We start from the raw sequence: 21,909 nt of genomic DNA, 5'->3' as shown, positions 1-21,909 counted from the left end.
ACAGAGAGGAGAGGGAGGAACCGGCGTCATGACATGATGCCGGTTTGTTTACAAGTGATCTCTCCGTCATTTGACGGAGCGATCACGTAGTAAACGGCCGCTATCAGCAGCAATTAACCGCGATCTGTGATGCGCCGGGTCCCCCCCAGGGGGCGCGCGAGTGAAGGATTCTGGGAGGACGTCCCAGGGACGTCCTCCCAGAATAACTCCACCGCGCTGTAGACGTCTTTTGTCTATGGCGCGGTGGGGAAGTGGTTAAACGGACTCAGGGGACACATCCTACCTGCTGTATAGCTGCAGATATTATCTTCTGTATATGGCTGCCCCTATGGATACAGCCCTACGCTTACTGAGATTTTTTTTAGCTTTGGATAAAGTGGAGAGGGATTAGAACACCCAGGGCTTTTTTTCTCAAACAATAGGTGCTGGAACTCATCCATGACCACCCAATCCCCCCCCCACACACACCCTCCAAATCACATCAAACAGTAGGAGGGTCTTGTAAACAAAGATAGTGCTAAACCTGCCCTGACTAAAAAAAGCAGCGCTCAGGACAAAGCAATGTAGATAATATAACAATAAAGCCTCGTACACACGACCAAGGAACTCGACAGGGCGAAACACATAGTTTTCTTTGTCGAGTTCCTTGTTAGGCCTCGTACACATGACCAAGGAACTCGACGGGCGAAACACATCATTTTCCTCGTCGAGTTCCTTGTCAGGCTGTCGAGGAACTCGACAAGGCAAGTTTCTCCATTCCCGTCGAGGAAATAGAGAACTTGCTCTCTTTTTGGCTTGTCGAGTTTCTCGACAGTTTCCTCAACGAAAATGTACACACGACCGGTTTCCTCTGCAAAAAAATATCTCCCAGCAAGTTTCTTGCTGGTTTTTGCCGAGAAACTCGGTCGTGTGTACGAGGCTTTAGGCTGTCGAGGAACTCGACAAGGCAAGTTTCTCCATTCCCGTCGAGGAAATAGAAAACTTGCTCTCTTTTTGGCTCATCGAGTTTCTCTACAGTTTCCTCGACGAAAATGTACACACGACCGGTTTCCTCTGCAAAAAAATATCTCCCAGCAAGTTTCTTGCTGGTTTTTGCCGAGGAACTCGGTCGTGTGTACGAGGCCTGAGATGTGGTAAAAGTAGGAGGGTCTTAATGGGGCATTAAATACCAGGATTGCATTACATACAGAGTGCAGAGTTCAGGAGGGTTGCAGAGCTGTCACTTTCGGGCTATGCAACAGAAACCGGACTTCTGTGTTTACAAGTGATTGTGCTGAGCAGGCACCAAAAGGTCTGAGCCAGAGGTTGTGGAACTGAGTTCCACCAAGTTCCCCCTGAAAAAAAAGCCCTGAGAACACTTGTCGGTTTTTATTGCTGTCTGTGCCCCCATTAGACCCCTTTCACGCTGAGGCACTTTTCAGGCGCTTTTGTGCTAAAAATAGCGCCTAAAAACTGCTTTCTATTAATTTCAACGAGTGCTTTCACACTGGGGCAGTGCTCTGGCGGGGCGGTGCAAAAAGTCCTGCAAGCAGAATATTTGGGGCTTGTTTGGAGCGCTTTAAAAAGCTCCTCAAAAATGCCCCTGTCCATTGAAATGAATGGGAAGCGCCTTCAAAGAGCTTCAAAAGCGTAGCCAATGTGCAGCAAAATGTCTCTTTTCTCTTTTTAAAAAAAGCACACTGTTTACACCGCAAAAATGCCTGACGTTTTATGGTCTGTTTTTAAGCGCCTCAGTGTTAAAGGGGTGCTTGAGAGATTCATCCTCTCTATTTAACCTCTTCCTGCTGGCCACACGCATATATGCGGCCTCTCAGCAGACCTTCAGTCCGTTTTCATCAGTTTGGACTGATCGTGTGTACAGGGCCTTAGTGATTTTACAAATATGTTTGGAAGGGTCTCCCATCTATATAATCCCCAAGACTACCTCTACTGCTTGCCCACTTTGCACCCCACCTGAGAAGACTAAAATACTTTTTAATACTTTTCGCAAGCCGTGACAATTCGCACACACCCTTTCCCAGCAAACGCTTGATGTGTCTCTATGCCAAATGAATCGTAAGAAAAAAAAAAAAGAATCAGCATGTAAGCTCTACAGTTAAATTGTGAAATATCTTTGCAGCTATTGTCCTAGTTAGGAAAGCACAACAAAGAACGTTTCCTGTTTCAACGACCATATCTAAGAATTACCAGCGTTTTTCTGTATTCTGCTGGCTTTGAGAATCCCTGATAGAAAAATAATTGGCTCAACAACCTTCAAAAACCCAAATCGGTATTAAGAAAAAAAAAAAATTCCCTTCCTTATATAGAAATTGAACAAAAGCTCCTGTCGCAGGCTCAGCTTGACAGCCAAAGTGCGCGCGGAGATTTAGCTTTGACTTTGCAGTTCTTGCGACTATTAATAGTAATAATATTTAATATTTATACACCGTCTCTCGTTTACAAAAGCACTTTGCAATTATGCTTCACGGGCATTAATGTAACTTGCTCTAGAATTTATGTCAGCTTATGTCTACGACTCTGGAATGAATGGCAGACTCCATGGGAAATAATACGAGAATAAACACTCATGTGGTAATCCAGGTAAGTGACTTGGCCAAAAACGCTATAATCTGTTGGTTTCCACGTAAAGGAATCCATTTGAACTAATTCACACAAATCAAATGTTCATATTAACTACCGATAAAACTGGCAAAACATTTATTATTAAATAAAAATTACAGTCAAAAGGTTAAATATATATTATTATTATTATTATTATACAGGATTTATATAGCGCCAACAGTTTGCGCAGCGCTTTACATCAGGGAAGACGGTACAGTCACAATACAATCAATACAGGAGGGATCAGAGGGCCCTGCTCGTTAGAGCTTACAATCTAGAAGGGAGGGTCAAGTGGAACAAAGGGTAGTTAGCTGTGGGGGATGATCAGATGGACTCAAATGAAAAAACAGTTATGTGTGGGAAGGGTAGGCTTCTCTGAAGAGAAGGGTTTTCAGGGATCCTCTAAAAGCTGATAGAGAAGGAGATAGATGGATAGATTGGGGTAAGGAGTTCCATAGGCATGGAGAGGCTCTAGAAAAGTCCTGGAGACGAGCATGGGAGCAGGTGATGAGAGAGCTAGAGAGTAGGAGGTCTTGAGAAGAACGAAGAGAACGTACAGGTTGGTATTTAGAAACTAGGTCAGTGATGTAGCTGGGGGCAGAGTTGTTGATGGCTTTGTAGGTAATTGTTAGTATTTTGAATTTAATTCGTTGGATGAGCGGAAGCCAGTGGAGGGATTGACAGAGAGGAGTAGCAGAGACAGAGCGGTTGGTAAGGTGGATTAGTCTGGCAGCAGCATTCATGATAGACTGAAGGGGGGATAGAGTATGCAGCGGTAAGCCAATGAGGAGGGAGTTGCAGTAATCGAGGCGAGAGATGACCAGGGAGTGAATTAAGAGTTTTGTGGTGTCATTGGTTAAAAATGGGCGTATTTTGGAGATGTTGCGAAGGTTGAGGCGGCAAGATTTGGACAGTGATTGAACGTGAGGCTTAAAGGAGAGTTCAGAGTCCAGGACTACTCCTAGGACCTTGACATGTGGGGATGGGCAGATAGTTGTACCATTAATTTTGACAGAGAGATCAGGGGAAGAGGCACGTGGGGGAGGAAAAATTATAAGTTCCGTTTTGGATAGGTTGAGTTTGAGGAAGTGGTGTGACATCCAAACTGATATATCTGATAGTAAATTAGTGATACGTGAGGAGAATGAAGAAGTGAGTTGAGGGGTAGAGAAGTAGATTTGAGTGTCATCAGCGTAAAGATGGTATTGGAAGCCGTGGGAGGCTATCAGCTGACCCAGGGAGGAGGTGTAGATAGAAAATAGGAGAGGTCCAAGAACAGAACCTTGGGGGACCCCAACAGAGAATGGAAGAGGAGAGGAGGAAGTAGAGTTGTAAGCAACGCTGAAGGTGCGGTTGGATAAGTAGGTGGAGAACCAGCGAAGAGTACAGTCACGGAGACCAAAATTGTGGAGTTTTTTGAGGAGGAGTGGGTGGTCAACCGTATCGAAGGCGGCAGAGAGGTCCAGGAGTAGGAGCACAGAATAGTGTCCCTTAGTTTTGGCTGTTAGTATATCGTTTGTTAGTTTTAGGAGAGCAGTTTCTGTGGAATGTTGAGGACGAAATCCAGACTGAAGGGGATCATGGAGGTTATTTTTAGCAAGGTGGACGCTCAGTTGTTTGTAGACTAGACGTTCAAGGAGTTTGGATAAAAAGGGGAGCAAGGAGATGGGGCGTAGGTTGTCAAGATTGGACGGGTCCAGTGAGGGCTTTTTAAGTATGGGGCTGACTAGTGCATGTTTCAAAGAGTTAGGGAAGATGCCAGAAGAGAGGGAGAGATTGAAGATGTGGGTTAGAGAGTGTAGAATCGAGTCAGAGGGCGAACGTAGCATTTGCGAGGGAACAGGATCCAGAGCACAGGTGGTAAGATGGACGTTAGCAAGTAATTTAGCGACCTCGTCTATAGTGGTGGGGTTAAAAGAGGGAAGTAATGACTGTACCTGTAGGCATGAGGCGTGAGGCGTGGAGGGTATCTGAACAGTAGAGATCTCGTTGCGAATTGTATCAATCTTCCGCTTGAAGTGATTGGCGATCTCCTGGGCGGTGAGTGAGTTAGTGGGTGGAGGCAATGGAGGACGAAGGAGAGAGTTGAAGGTAGAGAAGAGTTGACGGGGACGGGATGATAAGTTTTTAATAAGGGTGATAAAATAGGTCTGCTTGGCAGTGAAGAGGCTAGAATTGTATATTTGGAGGGCAGATTTATACTGGGCGAAGTCTTCCTGGGACTTAGTCTTGCGCCACAGGCGCTCGAGCGCACGGCTATGTTTTTTCAGACTTCTAGTATCATTTGTTTGCCAGGGTTGAAGGGGACGGGGCCTTATTCTGCGTGTAGTGAGAGGGGCCAGTCTGTCCAGTGATGCTAGAAGTGAAGTGTTGTAGACTGAAGTGGCTAGGTCGGTGCAGGACAGGGGTGCAATTTTGTCATAGAGGTGGTCAGTCTCAGAGTATAGAAGAGAAGGGTTGATATGGTCCAGGTTTCTACGAGTAACTGTTAGGCATTTGGGGGGAGAGGATGTGGAGGAGAGTGAGAGAGTAAAATTAATAAGGTAGTGATCAGAGAGGGGGTAAGGATAATTGGAGAGGTTGCATAGAGTGCATAGGTGGGAAAAGACAAGGTCAAGAGTGTTGCCTTCAGAGTGAGTAGGAGCATGTATCCATTGCTTCAGGTCAAAAGAGGAGGTTAGACTGAGAAGTTTGGAAGTTGCAGGAGTGTTAGCATTAGTAGGGATGTTGAAGTCGCCAAGAATGATTGTGGGGATTTCAGAAGAGAGAAAGTAGGGTAGCCAGGCAGAGAAATCATCAAGAAAGGAGGATACTGGACCGGGGGGGCGGTAGATGACAGCTATCCTTAGAGAAACTGGGGAGAAGAGACGAATGCAATGCGCCTCAAATGAGGAGAGTGACATAGAGGGAGGTGGCTGAAGCACCTGAAAGGTGCTATGTGGGGCCAATAGGATTCCAACACCCCCTCCTTTGCGTCCACTGGGTCTGGGGGAGTGAGTCCAAAGAAGACCACCGTGAGATAGAGCAGCAGAAGACGCGGTGTCGGATTCATGAAGCCAGGTTTCAGTAATGGCGAGAAGATTAAATGAGTTAGCGATAAAGAGATCATGGAGGGGGGTGAGTTTGTTACAGACGGAGCGAGCATTCCAAAGGGCGCAAGAGAAAGGAAGTCTGGTCTTGGGAAGAAGGGAAATGGGAATTAGATTGTGTGGATTGTATAGTTGAAATACAAACAATAAAGCAGTTTTTACCTGCCAAATAATTTGTACACTAACAGTAAACCTTTGCTGAAAGTAATACGGAAGCTTCCATTGCTGAAGTCTGCTTTTAACCACTTCAGCCCCGGAAGAATTTACCCCCTTCCTGACCAGAGCACTTTTTGCGATTCGACACTGCATCGTTTTAGCTGACAATTGCGTGGTCATGCGACGTTGTACCCAAAAAAAATTGATGTCCTTTTTTTCCCACAAATAGAGCTTTCTTTTGGTGGTATTTGATCATCTCTGCGATTTTTTTTTTTGCACTATAAACAAAAATAGAGCGACAATTTTGAAAAAAAAAGCAATACTTTTTGCTATAATAAATATCCCCAAAAAATATATATAAAAAAAACATTTTTTTCTCAGTTTAGGCCGATACGTATCCTTTTACATATTTTTGGTAAAAAAAATTACAATAGGCGTATATTGATTGGTTTGCGCAAAAGATATAGCGTCTACAAAAGGGGACAGTTTTATGGCATTTTTATTAATAATTTTTTTTTTACTAGTAATGGCGGCGATCTGCGATTTTTATCGTGACTGGGACATTATGGCGGAAACATCGGACACTTTTGATGCTATTTTGGGACCATTGTCATTTATACAGTGATTAGTGCTATAAAAATGCCCTGATTACTGTGTAAATGACACTGGCAGGGAAGAGGTTAACCACTAGGGGGCGACCAAGGGTTAAGTGTATCCTAGGGAGTAATTCTAACTGTTGGGGGGCTGGGCTAGCAGTGAGGCCACGTACACACGGTCGGTCAAAACCCGATGAGAATGGACCGAAGTTCAGTTTCATCGGTCCTAACCGACCGTGTGTACGGTTTTAAAACTTGCTTTAAAATCGAACCGATGGACCGCTGACCGATCGGTCCAAACCGATGGTTAGTACACAAAAGCATCTGTTCAAAACCCGCGCATGCTCAGAATCAAGTCGACGCATGCTTGGAAGCATTGAACTTCATTTTTTTCAGCACATCGTGTGTTTTACGTCACCGCGTTCTGACCCGATCGGATGTTGAACTGATGGTGTGTACACACATCAGACCATCAGGCCACTTCAGCGGTGGACCGATGAAAACGGTCCGTCGGACCATTCTCATCGGATGAACCGGTCGCGTGTACGCGGCCTGACACGTCACTGATCACTGCTCCTGATGACAGGGAGCAGTAGATCAGTGTCCTGTCACAAGGCAGAACAGGGAAATGCCTTGTTTACACAGGCATCCCCCTGTCCTGCAGCACCGTGACACGATCGCAGGACACCGGCGGACATCGAGTCCGCTGGTCCCCCGGGCACGGAGCTTGCGGCGGGATTTTCAAAGCAACATACAGGTACGTTGCTTTGCCACAGGAGCCATTCTTCTGACGTATACGTGAAGCGGTCGAAAAGTGGTTAAAAATGTTAGATGACCTGTTAAAAATATACACAAGCTATGACCTCATGATCATGACAAAAATAATGTCAAAAACTAGGTTCTCTGTTTCTAAAACTCCAGCAAAAGTAACTTTTTTGAAAGCCAAGGACCTATCTTTACTTGGTCAACTCACGCCCCTTGGGCTTCCCTCAAAACCCAAACTGTTGGGTAAGGAGGAGATGTGCACATGCCCTTCCTTCATACATAAGGTAGTGCTTAGTGTTTTAGCAAGCAACTGGCAGAACTTTCAGGTGAGGAAAAGAGAATGTGTAGACAAAACAACCTCTAGAAAGTCTGTACTTGCATAAGATTTTCGGGGACTTTGGTAGCGTAATGCCAAGGCAGCACTTTATGACCACCCACCTAATAATGAGAAGATCTCTGTTTTGCTGCAAAACAGCTACATTTTCCACCAAAACAGCCCTGACCCGTCAAGACATGGATGGCACTAAATCTTTGAACCACTTCAGCCCCAGAAGAATTTACCCCCTTCCTGACCAGAGCACTTTTTGCGATTCGGCACCGCTTTGCTTTAGCTGACAAGCTGACAAGTGCGATGTGGCTCCAAAAAAAAAATTGACGTCCTTTTTCCCCACAAATAGAGCTTTATTTTGGTGGTATTTGATCACCCCTGCGGTTTTAATTTTTTTCGATATAAACAAAAAAAAAGCAACAATTTTGAAAAAATAAATTTTACTTTTTGCTATAATAAAAATCCCCCAAAAATATAGAAATGGCGGACACATTGGACACTTTAGACACTATTTTGAATGAATGAATGAATGAGTTGTATAGCGCTGAACTGAATCGCCTCTAGGCGCTTTTTGCAGCCAGTGTCTGCTTGGCTGGTGCGGTTATTTTACCCCATAGGATCTCGACACACTTTGGGACACACAGTCGTACACACATATATACTGGGCCAATTTGGACAAGATCCAATTAACCTACCAGCATGTCTTTGGAGTGTTTGAAGCTACAGAAGTCACTTGGGGCTTGTTATAAAACGACTGTAATTTATTGTGTGTTAGGAATATAGGAATATATATATATATATACAGTATATGTATACATTCCTAACACTAATTTAGTTTTATAATAAGCCCACGTTGACTTCTGTAACACGTTGACTTCAGGCAATAATTCACAAGAAGCAGTGAAGTCATCCAAGTTGGATCTCAGCACGTCACACTCCCCTGTCTATCTATGCATCTGTTTTGTGTGTACAATAGAGATCAGCAGGATTGCCAACTAAGGCCTCGTACACACGGCAAAAACCAGCAAGTTCTTGCTGGTATTTTTTTTTGGGCCGAGGAAACCGGTCGTGTGTACACTTTTCGACGAGGAAACTGTCGAGGATCTCGTCGATCTCGTCAAGCCAAAAAGAGAGCATGTCTTCTTTTTCCTCAACGGGAATGGGGAAATTTGGCTCGCCGAGATCCTCAACAGCCTAACAAGGAACTCGACGAGCAAACCGATGTGTTTCGCCCGTCAAGTTTCTCAGTCGTGTATACGAGGCTTAACAGCTGGGGGCGGGGGAAGCTGAGCTGCTAAAATGAAACTAAAAGTACTTTCTGCTGTAAAATTTGAGAATAAACTACTCTACAGTGCCTGCTGCTACAGAGGTCAGTGAGGGTTTGTTTTAAAAGCTTATTTACTAATTAAAATGTAATTATTTAACTGTCCATAGACTAAAACCTGGTACACATGTGCCAAATATCAGCCAATATAGTCTGGTTCAGCGGATGCCGATTGCCATTTAGGCCGTGTGTACGGCAGCCTGTCCAACAGAAGTCGACCTAACATCTGGCTTCTGTCAAATGGCCTAACGTCCGGCTTCTGTCAAACGGCCTAACGTCCGGCTTCTGTCAAACGGCCTAACGTCCGGCTTCTGTCAAACGGCCTAACGTCCAGCTTCTGTCAAACGGCCTAACGTCCGGCTTCTGTCAAACGGCCTAACGTCCGGCTTCTGTCAAACGGCCTAACGTCCAGCTTCTGTCAAACGGCCTAACGTCCGGTAGCCGATTGGCATCCAATAAGTGCTTGCAGCCAATGGCTCAGAGCCCTGACTGGTGTGTTCTGGTGGGGTGGGAGGCAGTCCCCCTGTCAGAATACAATAGCTCAGCGGGGAGGTCACTGTACTAACATTGCATAATTAGTACAGCGAGCTCGTTGTTGATTTTTTTGGTCAGCCCTCTGGGTTGAGCACAAAAAAACTTGCCATGTTTACCAGGCATAACTTTATACGTATATCTAAAGTCAAAAACGTTTCTATTTTGAGCAGAGTAGGTACGTTTTAAATCCCTGTGAAGTTTTTTTTTGCCATTTATGTGAAAGAAGAAATCACTCTGAAGTGAGAAAAATCTCTCCGTTGTAAGGCCTCGTACACACGATAGGTTAACCAGAGGACAACGGTCTGATGGACCGTTGTCATCGGTTAACTGAGGAAGCTGACTGATGGTCCGTCGTGCCCACACACCATCGGTTAAATAACCGATGCTGTCAGAACGCCGTGACGTAAAACACAACGACGTGCTGAAAAAAAGGAAGTTCAATGCTTCCAAGCATGCATCGACTTGATTCTGAGCATGCGTGGATTTTTAACCGATGGTTGTGCCTACTAACGATCGGTTTTGACCTATCGGTTAGGAATCCATCGGTTAAATTTAAAGCATGTTTGCTTTTTTTTAACCGATGGTTAAATAACCTATGGGGCCCACACACGATCGGTTTTGACCAATGAAAACGGTGTGTACGAGGCCTTAAGGAACAAATGCGCCCATCTTAAGATTACCGCTCGCTTCCTGTTTTGGAAATGTTGGATTTCCCTTCACTTTGGGTCTCGGTAAAAATGATCAGCAATAAAAAATAAAGAGGGTTAATCTCCACAACGGGGACAAAGAAAGTGTGGGTTTTATCCCCACTCCATACTATACAAAACTGGGAAAAAAAGGCTTGGCTGTAAATGCACTTTAAGCCTATAAAGTGCAGCTTCCTCCTATTGATCTTCTAAGTGCAAAAAACATATGTCCCAATTACAATGCCTCTTTTATAGAGTTCCTTGCATCAGGCCAAGAAGACAAACTGAGGAATAAATAGGGACAGAGGGATTGGGTTCCAAAAAAGGAATAGTCCGTCCAAACAAGGGACAGTTGGGCGGTATTGAAATAAGCACATGTACAGGAGAACGTAGATGTACATTTCTTCTAACATGTGTTGTTTTTTTGTTTGTTTTTTGCATAACTAGTAATGAGCAAAGTATTTTATTGGTAAGAGATAAGATTAATTCCTTAGTAGTTAAGCAAGTCATACTCAAGACAATTTGTTATTACAATTTTTTTTTTCAAGTCTTAAGACCAGTTTGCTAATCCTTCAAATTCCTGTGCCTTGAATTTTGCTTTTGTTTAGCAGAGGAATCTTGCATTATGATACCACTGAGCATGTGTTTTCTTTTTCTTTGCCAAATTCCTTACATTTCTACCAGAGAGTTGTGAGTACACAGTGTGCAAGCCTATATCATACGCCTATTATACCAATTTCTTCACAGATGATGTAGTAACTGCAAGTCCATGTCCAAATGTTGCTACATTTATATTTGCTAAATATGAAATCACATAGGCTATCAAAATAATAATAATAATTATAAGTTTTAAAGCAGCAGTAAGATCTTATCAGATTGGTCCCAGCTTCTACATCAGGGGTGCCCAACCAGTGGCCCGGGGGCAACATGTGGCCCGCGGAGCCCTCTGATGTGGCCCGTGACCTCCTGCTCTGGGATAGAAAAAAATAGAATAGAATACTGTTATTAACCACTTAAGACCCGGACCAAAATGCAGCTAAAGGACCTTGCCCCTTTTTGCGATTCTGCACTGCGTAGATTTAACTGACAATTGCGCGGTCGTGCGACGTGGCTCCCAAACAAAATTAGTGTCCTTTTTTTGCCACAAATAGAGCTTTATTTTGGTGGTATTTGATCACCTCTGCGGTTTTTATTTTTTGCGCTCTAAACAAAAAAATGTCCTCAGTTTAGAGTCCATTCACACCTGAGCGACAGGCGCGTTCGGCGGTAGCGGCGTATTTTGCCGCGGTTATGAAACTTTCATATTTTTTTTTTTTCTTTCAAAAGTCTTCACATTGCTCTCAATGGGAAAACGCCACTGTCGCCTGAAAAAAAGGGTCCGGGACTTTTTTTCAGGCGACAGGCGTTCGGTGTCTATGAGATGTGAACCATCTCCATAGACAGCAGTGGGAATTCTCCCCTCTAGCGGCAGAAGCGTCCGGCGTCGGGCGTTTTGTCGCTCAGGTGTGAATGCAGCCTCAGGCCGATACGTATTCTTCTACCTATTTTTGGTAAAAAAAATCGCAATAAGCGTTTATCGGTTGGTTTGCGCAAAATTTATAGCGTTTACAAAAGAGGGGATAGTTTTATTGCATTTTTATTTTATTTTTATTTTTTACTACTAATGGCGGCGATCAGCGATTTTTTTCGTGACTGCGACATTATGGCGGACACTTCGGACAATGTTGACACATTTTCTGGGACCATTGTCATTTTCACAGCAAAAAATGCATTTAAAATGCATTGTTTATTGTGAAAATTACAATTGCAGTTTGGGAGTTAACCACAGGGGGCGCTGATGGGGTTATGTGTGACCTGAAGTGTGTTTACAAATGTAGGGGGGTGTGGCTGTAGGTGTGACATCATTGATTGTGTCCCCCTATAAAAGGGATCACACGATCAATGACGCTGCCACAGTGAAGAACGGGGAATCCATGTTTACACACGGCTCTCCCCGTTCTTCAGCTCCGGGGACCGATCGCGGGACTCCAGCAGCGATCTGGTCCGCGAGTCCCGCGGTCACGGTCATGGAGCTTCAGGCCGGGTCACGGGAGAGCGCCAAAACGCCTGAAGCCGAACGCCTGAAGCTCAAACAAGTTCTGGACCCTTTTTTGTTGCGCGAATTGTGCTGATTTGGGCGTTTTTGAACGTTTGTATTCCCATAGAAACTAATGGAAACGCTCGATGCAATCGTCTAGCGCGACAACGAGCATTCCTATGGGCGTTTTTTCGCTTTAATCTATTCTGTGAAATACAATATTCACCCAGGAAGAAGATAAAAAATCTACAAACATAGCAACAAATGATGAAAGAGATGATAAATTCCTATTGGCTAAAGTAAAAAACGACGAAGTTCAAAAACGTCAGACAAAGCTGTATGCAAACGCGCGAATACGTGTGAATACGCGCGACAAAACGTCGGATAAAACTATCAAAAACGTTACGCTCAGGTGTGAATGCAGCCTTAGGCCTCGTACACACGACCGAGGAACTCGTCGGAAAAGAAACTCGACAAGCTTTCTTTGCGTACATACGGTCAAGAGCGAATCTCCTCATTCTCAAACGCGGTGACGTAGAACACATACAACGGCAGGGGAAGTTTGATTCCACTGGCACAACCCTTGGGGCTGCTTTTGCTAATCTTATGTTACTGCGTGTTAGTAAAAGTTTGGTAAGAGACAATTTGCACTTTTCAGACTGTTACAGTGTGACAAATGTGCTATCTCCATTACAAACGCTACTTTTACCGAAGGTGCGCTCCCGTCTCATACTTTATTCTGAGCATGCGCGGGTTTCTAAGCATACACGTGAAAGTGTTTTTCGTCGAAAACCAGCCCGACGAGGAACACAACGAGGAAATTGAGACTCCCGTCGAGGAAAAAGAGAACTTGTTCTCTTTCTTCCTCGTCGAGTTCCTTGACAGTTTTCTTGATGAAAAGCATACACATGACCGTTTTCCTCGGCAAAAAAGCTCTGCCACCAAGTTTCTTGATGGATTGTGTCGAGGAAAACAGTCGTGTGTACGAGGCCTAAGAGGAGTCAGTGGATGAAACTCTCACGTGTCCCAGGCAGTGGCGTATCTAGGGTATGGCAGCCATGGCAAGTGCCATGGGCGCCATATGAAGGGGGCGCTGTTGAGTGGCTGGGCAGCAAGGTACTTACAAGGGTCTGAGGGTCTCTTCTTCCCTCCTCCCGAGCATAGGCAGGATCTCCTTTTCAGCACCTTTGCTAATAGGCAATGGCAGCGCTATCCCTGCTGCGTTCTGCCACAGCCCTCCCCTGTTCTGCCATTCCATCTGGTCGGATTGGCAGCGCACAAAGAAGAAGAAGGAACATCAGTTTCTCCCTCTCCTCTGTGAAAACTGAGGCCTTAAGTGATGAAGATTTCATCACTTCCAGTATTGGTTCTGCATTTACCTGGCCTCGGGGGGCAGAGGAGGGATCAGGGGTCTAATAAACCCCAGATTTCTCCATAAAGAGGATATGTCACTACCCAAGGTATCACAAGGGATAATAAATATCACTAGTTTTGAAAGACGGGTTTCAAATGTTTCGACAGGGGCGCAGTTTCAGTGCTTGCCATAGGCGCCATTTTCACTAGATACGCCTCTGGTCCCAGGGAACATAGGCATCCGACTCTCTTACAAGTGTTGAATGCTGAAGAATATGATGTAGGCCAGGGGTCTCAAACTGGTGGCCCTTCAGCTGTTGCAGAACTACAAGTCCCATTGTGCCTTTGCCTGTGGGAGTCATGCTTGTAACTGTCAGTCTTGCAGTGCCTCATGGGACTTGTAGTTTTGCAACAGCTGAAGGGCCGCCAGTTTGAGACTCCTGATGTAGGCTGTAGTGTTTTAACATTGAGGATATAGGAGACATGGGTGGCCAGGAAGGTAAGTACTGTACAATAGCTCTTCTATTACAGGAAACTGCTTTGGGTACTTTTTTGGGGTGAAGACAGTATCGTTTCAACATGTGTTTTTTTACTGAGGGTAACTTCTGCTAAAAAATAATCCTGATATGCTCAGTTTGAATTGCCCAGATTTGTGAAATGTTTATTTTAAAGCCAACACACATTCTAATACTGATCCTTTAAAATGTGGAATAAAACCTTATGGCAATACTGCACACCAACCATTGTTATTCGGCACTTAATCCCATATATCATGTTACAGAGTAGCTGCCCTACATGATATATGTAGTCCTTAATACCCAGTACAGAAAAAGCTACAGAATATAATAAACGATACAAAGGGGAACAGTGTCACAAATTTGACCCCAGGAGACGCTGTGTAGCCGCGAAACATGATAGGCTCAATGAAAAAAAAAATACTTAGGTTGCTTTATTAAATTAAAAGCAGAACAGCAAAGTGGGCAGATTAAATATGGAGTAATTATAAGTGTAAGCAACATAGAAACGTGAGATAAAATAAATCGGCAGCTATGAACCATTAAAATTCACTGAAACCACTAATTAGATGAAAACATTAAGGCGAAGGTTATAGAAATGAAATCAAGAGAAGCGGTTTCATTCTTTCTCTTATGAAAATAATTACAGAGCTATTTTCAGCCCCAAAAACGTTCAGAAACAAATGCTTTTTTGAAAAATATCAGTTTCATAGCTGGCAATAAAAATCTGATTAAAAAAAGATCCGCAGGAAAAAATGATATCAATAACTTGGTAAAAAAAAAAAAAAAAGACCAAAAATGATCACAATAACTGAAGGACTTTTTGGCATATTGGCATACTATTTGCCAACTGACCTAGTGCTTCACGGGCATCTAAAGCACTTCAAAATATACAATGCAGAGATATTTTCTCTTTTAGGTATAATTAACAAATCAAAGCACTGAGACAAATAAATAAATCACCTGATGGAAATTTTTAACTGAGTGTTTTAATTGGGAAAAAAAATATATATATATATTTTTTTACAAAAAACAACAAAAAAACAAGTTATGTAAAAAAAAAAAGTTTTACAAAGGGTGTTATGAAATGCCAGGTCAATTTAAAAGAACTTATGTATTTAGCAAAAAGAGTGGCATTCCCTACAACCCTTTATTATGTATATTACAACAGGGCTCAAAATTTCAAGTCCTGAGCTACTAGCCAGGCCTCAAGAGTTACTTGCCACCAGTTGCCGCACCTAATTCATACACTGCCCTGCGCCTAATTGCACCTGTAAACACACCCTCGTAGATTATCTCATGGAATGACAATGTTTTATGCAGAATCAAGTTACAAAATTAAAATATTACCAACAACAACTTTAACAAAATGGGACAGGGCACTGGGAGCAGACCAGAGGGACAGGGCACTGGGGGCAGACCAGAGGGACAGGGCACTGGGGGCAGACCAGAGGGACAGGGCACTGGGAGCAGACCAGAGGGACAGGGCACTGGGGGAAGACCAGAGGGACATGGCACTAGAACTGGGTCTCTTCCCCATTCTCTTGCTGTCTCCTCTGCAACTCCCATCCATCTTCTCTCTCTCTCCCATTCATCTCATCATCAGGAGCCTGTGTGTGCGGCTCCACGCTTGCATGTCCCCACTTCCCCCTTTTATTCAGGCTGGCAGAGAGGAGAGGAGCTGCAGCACAGCGGGAGGGAGTATAATCCAGCGCTGAGATCCACACAACTGCACAGCCATTGACACCATAGCACAGTGCACACTGACAGCGCACAGCACTCATTGAGACCAGTCTGTTCACAGTGCTCAGGCTGAACTGTTGGACACTTGCGTAGAGCAAGGAGAAGAAAACTGCACAAACTAGAAGGCTGCCGCTCTCATGTCAGGGCAACTTTCAGTGAGCGCTTCACCAGAGTGGTAATTTTCGCAATCCTCCACCTCACTCATTACTTTCTCCTCTCCAGCTACATTGGTCGGGGGCCTGGGGGGAGGGGGCAGGCTCAGCGAGGTCATACGGTTAGGTCCCATGGCTTAATGAGAATTGTAAGGAGAGCACCTGTGTACTGCTCTGCCTGTGCGCGGCTCACCAGACTACTTTTCCAGAGCATGCATCTTTCCTCTTCGGCCGCCAATCTCATCGGGACTCTAAGTGTAGGCACAGATTGCAGGGAGATTGCTCATGCAGCCCTGGCATCACTCGCCCCCAGCTTAAATCCACTCGCCAAATGCTAGTAGGCGAGTGGAAATTTTGAGGGCTGTATTACAATGTCTGCCTTTGAAGGATCAATCCACCAAGAAGTGAATTTTCAGATGCAGGAAAAGTCTAGGGAGTTTGAGCCACCAGCTTGGTTCCAATTGGCCACTCCAGAGTAAGATCTCTTACTGTAGTTCGTGGCTCTGTTCCCACTTTCAGTGGAGCCTCAATATCACAGTCCCACATAAACCTCGCCAACCAATAGGAATACAGTATGCAATACTAATAATAAGAGTGAGCAAATGCCCTGTGTAATTGTTGGACTGAGCGAGTGCCCTGTGTAATTGTTGGACTGAGCGAGTGCCCTGTGTAATTGTTGGACTGAGCGAGTGCCCTGTGTAATTGTTGGACTGAGCGAGTGCCCTGTGTAATTGTAGGACTGAGCAAGTGCCCTGTGTAGTTGTTGGACTGAGCGAGTGTCCTGAGTAATTGTAAGACTGGGCAAGTGCCCTGTGTAATTGTAGGACTGAGCAAGTGCCCTGTGTAATTGTAGGACTGAGCAAGTGCCCTGTGTAATTGTAGGACTGAGCAAGTGCCCTGTGTAATTGTTGGACTGAGCAAGTGCCCTGTGTAATTGTTGGACTGAGCAAATGCCCTGTGTAATTGTTGGACTGGGCAAGTGCCCTGTGTAATTGTCGGACTGAGCAAGTGCCCTGTGTAATTGTAGGACTGAGCAAGTGCCCTGTGTAATTGTTGGACTGAGCAAATGCCCTGTGTAATTGTTGGACTGGGCAAGTGCCCTGTGTAATTGTCAGACTGAGCAAGTGCCCTGTGTAATTGTAGGACTGAGCAAGTGCCCTGTGTAATTGTTGGACTGAGCAAGTGCCCTGTGTAATTGTTGGACTGAGCAAGTGCTGTGTGTAATTGCCGGACTGAGCAAGTTCTCTGTGTAATTGTTGGACTGGGCAAGTGCCCTGTGTAATTGTCGGACTGAGCAAGTGCCCTGTGTAATTGTAGGACTGAGCAAGTGCCCTGTGTAATTGTTGGACTGAGCAAGTGCCCTGTGTAATTGTTGGACTGAGCAAGTGCTGTGTGTAATTGCCGGACTGAGCAAGTGTCCTGTGTAATTGCCGGACTGAGCAAGTTCTCTGTGTAATTGTAGGACTGAGCAAGTGCCCTGTGTAATTGTTGGACTGAGCAAGTGCTCTGTGTAATTGTTGGACTGAGCGAGTGCTGTGTGCAGTTGTAGGACTGAGCAAGTGCTGTGTGCAGTTGTTGGACTGACTCTTTAATTGACTGCAATGGGTTTTCATAGTTTGATGGGACTATAGGGATGAACATAATATTGCAGTGCTGCTGTCCTGATTGTCCTCCTCTGGAAACAAAAATGATCATTACTTTTGGGAGAACTACTTATTCACATGAAAAAGCTTCAAGCTGTCACATTTTTCTCTGATGTGCAACATGTAATACCCTAAATGCAACAGGGTATTCCATTATGGGAGGGAGAGGAATTGCTTGATGATTTTGATGTTCTTTTTTCTCCTTTGTATCTTGGCTGGCATGTGTCTGTATCACTGTCACTATTGGTTTCCATAAAAGTGTGCTGGGCTGTGACTAACAGGAGGAACATGAGAACAAAACACTCAATATATTTATTCACAAGCAGCGGGTTGGGACAGATCTGTGTGTCATGTTTCCACTCTGGATTTCTTTAAAGAATGTAGGCATGAAAAGGAAAAAGTTATAGGAGCCATTGCAGGCATGCAATGAGCGCGATACAAGATCTATATTCAACACGATAACACAACTAAAACAAGAAACACCCTAACCTGCCCACGCTGCTGTCTAAAAGCAACTTTGATCTCTGAGAAAGTTACACATCCAGTGAGTAGCTGATACTATAGGTGCTTGTTTTTACTTTTACTAGGCTTTCCTACTGCCCCATCTGCCAGAGGAGTCCAACTTCTGGGTATAAGACACATTGCAAAGGGCAATTCACCAAAAAAGGTAAAAAAAAAGTACCATCAGGTGGGGGAGTGGGGAGGAGCATGTCAAGCAGGGTTGTCACTTTTTCTTCAAGCCAAACCCGAACAATTTAGCGGCGCACAGCAAATTTATTTTTATTTTTTTAGCATACACTATAGGATTGTAACAGACCTGGGACACCTTTTGGCACTCCAGAGAGAATAGTATTGTAGCGAGCATAGTGCTCCCTCACCCTCCTATGGGGCCCTGTTCTAAACCACATTTCCAGTCCGAATATTGTGTCCGGGTTTCAGGTGGATTGAATCCCAAACACATAAATCAAGACCCGGACTGTCCGGGTCAAGCCCTACTGACTTTCAGAAGGTTTCAGCAGTAAATTATAGAGATGAGTGTGTTGGAAAGGTAAACGCATCTTAAGCAGCCTGCTTTAAAAATGTATGTGTGACATCAATATGTCTTTCTTTTTTGGAGTAAAGAATTCCTTATGGTCGGGTTCACACTATTGCAAATTGGATGTGGGTTTCCCAGCATCCAATTCACACAGCAGGAGATTGTGACTGGCTCTCTATGGAGCAGGTTGACACACCTCCAGAGCGGCTCCAGCGCGAATTGCAGAGGAGTCCTGTGCATCTTTTGGTCCGTTTCAGGTCCGAAGTCAGCTAAAAACTTGGGCTGAAATGAGACCTGGAAATGCGCCGGACTCCTGCTGTGAGCCGCTGCGTGCTTCAGTCTGAACCCAGCCTAAGGGCCCTTTCACATGTGCGGACCGTATGTCCGCATTTTCATCCATCCGTTGTGGTCCCTATGTGATTGCGGGTGTCAGCGGATGACCATCCGCTGACACCCCGTAATCACCCGCCTCCGCAAAGCTCAGATTTTTCGGACGGAAGAAAATCCTATTTTTCTTCCGTCTGGCGGATCGGATCGGGTGAACACGGATATACGGTCCGTGTTCATCCGATCCCCCCATAGGGGAGAGCGGAGGAAAGACATGGCGGTCCCTGCACAGTGTGCGGGGACCGCCCTGTCAGCCAACGGCTCAGTGGGGATTTTACGGAGGATCCCCGCTGAGCTTTACGGACACACGGAGGCGGATCATTACTGATCTGCCCCGTGTGAAAGGGCCCTTAAAGTGAACCTGCAGAAAGGAAAGCTGATTAAAAAAATATATTTTACCTGTACTGCTGGGTGCTAAACTTTGTATACAGACTTTGTGATCTACTGTACATGTAGCTCCGGACTGTCCCTGATTTTAAGGGAACTCTCCCTGATTTGGAACAAAGTCCCTCTAATCCCTCTAGTTGTATATAAAATGCACTTTTTATCTTTCAAAAAAAGTGTTTCCCAGTGCTAAACTTTTCATCCAATCACTAACTTGCTGAATTTTTAAATAAAAAAAAAAGACAGTATAAAGCAAAAAAATATAAAAAATCACTTTGGCTTTAAAGTGGTTGTAAACCCCCTTTATCATTTCCTGGCAATCCCTGTGTTAAATAATGCAATGTCTCCATTGTCTATGCTTTATTTAAAAAATGCCCCTGTACACCTTATTTCCAAGCGCCGCTCGGCGCTCAGGTGACCGGACAACGTTCCCTCTCCCTCCTACAGCTACAGTGGGAGGGGCAGAGAATTCCCTGTTGATGTCAGGCGTGAGGAGGAGATATGCTTTTTTTAAATAAATATATACACTGGAGACATTGCATCATCTAACATAGGGGATTGCCAGAAAATGATAAAGTTATTATAGCAGGAGGGGGGGGGGGCACTGTCACGAGTTGACAGTCAGGGAGGGAAGCGGGAGAGGAGGACAGAGGAGAGCTGCGGATGACGACGGCACGTAAACTGACCACGGTGTCAGGGCTCAGCAGCCATGATAAACCGTGGTCAGTTTACAGATTCAGGTAGGATCAACCAGGTATTTCAGGTGATACATGGGGCCAAATGACACAGCACAAGCTCTGTGCTGTCATTCATGCTTGAGGCTGGGTTCACACTATTGCGAATTGGATGCTGGTTTTGCATAGCAGGAGATTGTGACCGGCTCTCTTTGGAGCCGGTTCACACATCTCCGGAGCGGCTCCAGTGTGAATTGCACAGGAGTCCTGTGCGTGTTTTGGTCAATTTTTAGGTCCGAATTCATCCAAAAATTTGGGCTGAAATCGGACCTGAACTGGTGAAAGGAGAAGCGCCGAACCCCCTGCTATGAGCCGCTTGGTGCTCTATGGTGAACCCAGCCTTAAAGGGACAGGATCCATTTTTTTTATTAGGGCAACAAAAGTCAGATCTCTGCTTTCCTCTATGGGGTGATCGGATAAAAAAGGGACCGTAGAGTCCGTTTTCATCCGATCCGCTGCCAGACGGATGGAAAATAGGGTTTCCATCCATCTGGATTTAGCAGAGCGGGTCGGATCGGGCGGATCGGATGTCAGCGGACTTGTCACCGTTGACATTCCTTGCACCATAGAGATGTATGGATCACTCGTTCAGGTCCGCCGAAAAAACTGACAGGTGGATCGGAACGGTCCACCCGTGTGAAAGGGCCCTAAGGAGTCCTTATCTGCTTGCTTTCTCTGGGTTAGGGAATACAATTATAGAGTAAAGAGAACAGCCAGAAAACCAGCATTTTCAGATAAAGATGAATGGCAGCCTCCATGCTTTTCTTAATTAAAAAAAAAAAAACTTCCATTTTGTTTTTAATCTCCTATTGTGGCAACTCGATCTGCCATAGGATGTTCATGGACCTTTAGGAACAATGGGCCAGATTCACGTAGAATCGCGGCGGCGTAACGTATCGTAGATACGTTACACCGCCGCAAGTTTTTATCGCAAGTGCCTGATTCACAAAGCATTTGCGATAAAAACTACGCCCACGGCCTCCGGCGCAAGGCGGGCCAATTCAAATGGGCGTGTGCCATTTAAATTAGGCGCGCTCCCGTGCCGGACCTACTGCGCATGCTCCGTTTCGCAAATCCCGTCGTGCTTTGCGCGCCGTGACGTCATTTTTTCGAACGGCGACGCGCGTAGCGTACTTCCGTATTCCCGGACGTGTTACGCAAACGACGTTCATTTTTAAATTTCGACGCGGGAACGACGGCCATACTTTAGACAGCAATACGTTTGCTGACTAAAGTTAGGGCACCTAAAACGACTAATAAATTTGCAACGGGAAACTAGACTAGCGGCGACGTAGCGAATGCGAAAATCCGTCGTGGATCCGCCATAACTTCTAATTTGCATACCCGACGCTGGTTTACGACGCAAACTCCCCCCAGCGGCGGCCGCGGTACTGCATCCTAAGATCCGACAGTGTAAAACAATTACACCTGTCGGATCTTAGGGATATCTACAGTATGCGTAACTGATTCTATGAATCAGTCGCATAGATAGAAACAGGGATACGACGGCGTATCAGGAGATACGCCGTCGTATCCCCTTTGTGAATCTGGCCCAATAATAGCTGTAATGAGAGAAGCAGTAATAAAAAATACTAATCTGGTGTAACAAATTTACTTTTACAATTGAAATATTTTTTCAGTTCACAAAAATCTATTTTTGAACGATATTACGGAAAAAAGGAACATACTGACTACTGCGATATAATAATAACAATGAATCACACCGGGGCTGGAGAAGAAGGCGTAAGGTGAACATTTTTCTTTAGATAATGAAAGTATCACCTTGGGATAAATCTACTATGACAT

General features: G+C 44.8%; 1 protein-coding gene across 1 annotated transcript in view; it reads right to left on the bottom strand.

The window, feature by feature from the left end:
* BAZ2B (bromodomain adjacent to zinc finger domain 2B) overlaps window positions 1-21,909 on the bottom strand; it is a 426,898-nt gene that overhangs the window by 221,329 nt on the left and 183,660 nt on the right.

This window comes from Rana temporaria, chromosome 6, assembly GCF_905171775.1.
Source record: "Rana temporaria chromosome 6, aRanTem1.1, whole genome shotgun sequence".
NCBI classification, from domain to species: domain Eukaryota; kingdom Metazoa; phylum Chordata; class Amphibia; order Anura; family Ranidae; genus Rana; species Rana temporaria.
This window is presented reverse-complemented; position numbering and strand designations above follow the sequence as displayed.